The sequence below is a fragment of the Rhipicephalus microplus genome, unplaced genomic scaffold (genome assembly GCF_043290135.1).
Source record: "Rhipicephalus microplus isolate Deutch F79 unplaced genomic scaffold, USDA_Rmic scaffold_22, whole genome shotgun sequence".
Lineage (NCBI taxonomy): Eukaryota > Metazoa > Arthropoda > Arachnida > Ixodida > Ixodidae > Rhipicephalus > Rhipicephalus microplus.
This window is the reverse complement of record NW_027464595.1, coordinates 6,581,677-6,584,201: the sequence shown is the minus strand read 5'-3', so window position 1 is coordinate 6,584,201 and position 2,525 is coordinate 6,581,677. Positions and strand designations below refer to the sequence as shown.

At 41.0% G+C, this 2,525-nt stretch overlaps 1 non-coding gene across 1 annotated transcript; it reads left to right on the top strand.

Moving 5' to 3' along the window:
* Positions 1-1,148: 1,148 nt before the first annotated feature.
* TRNAT-CGU (transfer RNA threonine (anticodon CGU)) lies at positions 1,149-1,221 on the top strand. The gene has a single exon. It is a non-coding gene; the product is annotated as a tRNA-Thr (tRNA).
* The last annotated feature ends 1,304 nt before the right edge of the window (positions 1,222-2,525 follow it).

Sequence of the window (2,525 nt, the reverse complement as noted above, 5' to 3'; positions counted from 1 at the left end):
AAAAATAAAAAGGGCAGACATACAAGGCGTGATTTTGGCGGTACAATTTGAAACCAGTGCATCATCTCTCTTAATCTAGTGAAAGACAGGTCAGTTTTCCTTTGTTTTTGTTGATTCCAGCTGAAACAGTGTTAAATTGATGAATGAGATATGATTCGCGCAGTTCACGATCATGGCTGGTGCGAAATCCCGATTCTAGTATCGTGACTTTGAGGTTACTAAATGAGTGGCCGGGCATGTTCACATGCTTTGATAATGGAAGGTTTGGTTGGGTTTTAGCATACGATCTGTGATTGTTGAAACGTATTCTGAATGCGGTTTCAGTGTGGCCTATGTATTGCATATGGCAGGTGCCACACTCAAGCAAATACACTACATTGGATGAATCACAATTAAAACTTCCCCTAATTGTGAAAATGAATTGGTTAGAGGTGCTGGTGGCTGTTAATGACGGTTCTATATGAAGACAAACTTTACAACGGGGTTTGTTGCAGCGGCTACAACCTGTACGGTTAGTGGTAGTAATTTTAGATGACGTCAGGATGTCACCTATGTTTTTGAGTGCCGATACACTACTCTAGGGGGCTCAGGAAAGACCGCTTTTAGTCTGTCGCTTTGGGTGAGGATGTTGTAATGGTTACACAGTATACCTTGAACTTTGGGGATGGACGCTGAGTGTGTTAGTACTAAATTGGCTGACTGAAGCCCGTTGCTTTTTATGCTACCTTTTAAACAGTCCATTCGATCGCGTCCTCTGGCTCGGTGTATCGCGTCGTCAATAATTTTTTCCGGATGTTTTCTCTTAAGAAGCTTCTTTTTCAGATCATGGCAGCAAGAATTGAAATCTTGATCTTCAGAGCATACGTGCCTAAAGCGCTGTGCCTGGCTATATGGAATTCCAGTCTTCCAATGGCGCACGTGGCTACTTTCAAAACGAAGAAACTGGTGATTATCGGTTGGCTTTTCGTCGTCTCTTTGTTGCCTACAATACGTCGGGTCTAGCGTGAATGACGTTCAAAGAATCAGATATATATATATATATATATATATATATATATATATATATATATATATATATATATATATATACGTCGCTCCTACTTCTAAAATTCACAGATAAACCCCAAAAAGTGGATGGAGGGAGGGCCGCTGTGATAGCTCAGTGGTTAGAGCATCGAACGCGTAATTCGAAGGTCGTAGGTTCGATTCCTGCTCACAGTTGGTAATTTTTTCATCCACTTTTCTTTCTTCTTATTTACATTCCATTGATTTTAATAAATTCCCCTGTACATTCCTTGGCATTACTGTCTGTAGTATCTAATTAATATTGTGTTAAAACACAGAAAAACGAGCCCTTAGGTATACACTTCTTTCCCTTATATATATATATATATATATATATATATATATATATATATATATATATATATATATATATATAGAGATGGGGTCCAGTCCAGTAGATCCTTCGTGAGCGGTCACACCGTGGTTTATTTCGACGTTTCGACCTAGAGTCTGGCCTTCATCAAGATTAAAGGTACAGTTTGTTGGTACTCAGCTTTATACAATCTCAAATCAAAGGGAAAGGTAAGAGAAAAAGACAGAAAAAAAAGAAAATGAAAAAGAAAAAAAAGAAGAAAAGGAAAAGTAGACAAAAAGAAAACAACAAAAAAGAGAGAAAAAGAAGATAACGTGGACTCCGCTTGGGCACCCCCTTTCCGCTCTTCCTTTCACGTCCCCCTTCATTTCTCTCCCCATTTTCTCCTTCAACTTTCTGATGTCAGCGGTCTGTGCGTGCTTCCTTTCACTAATGCATTCTTTCCGACCAGACAGCGCCTCCTGGCTCTGGCGGTTCGGTGTGGGGCAAAAAAGAGGTTTTTTAGGAAGTTGTAAGCGTTTAACTACTCGGAGCCCCGTCAACATTTCATCGTAGAAAGAGGGATGCTGCGTATTGCGGCGGAAGCTGGTAAGTGGAATTTTCAGGGAGTTTTAATCCTTTAACTACTTGGCGCCCCGTCAACATTTCGTCGTAGAAAGAGGGGTGCCGCGTAATGCGGCAGAGGTTGGTAAGCGGGCGCAATGCGAATTCTTTGCCCGCTTCTAGATTACGCGTGCAGTAGGGGCCTCCCGGCTGTGCACAGGGTTGCTGTTGGGCATGTCATGCATAGCACAATTGATTGGGTAGTAAAATAAAACAGAAAACAGACGACAGCTGTACTTAGAAAGAGTAGTTACACTTGGAATTGTTTTGAGTTGTCCAGTGCGTTTCACAGCTGCAGTGCCGTGAACTCAGTTACTATTTTCAATATTGCCGTTATTGTTTCCTAAAGCTTTAATTGCTGCAAGTGTACCAGGATTCTCATTTATTCCTCTATCGAAGGTGTTAAATCGGTGGATAAGGTATGACTCTCGTTGTTTACGTTCTCGATTTGGTTTAAATCCCGTCTCTAAGAGCGTTACTGATAGTTTGTCCAATGCATGGTTGAGCAGATTGAGATATTTTGATAGAGGTAGACTTGGGGCTG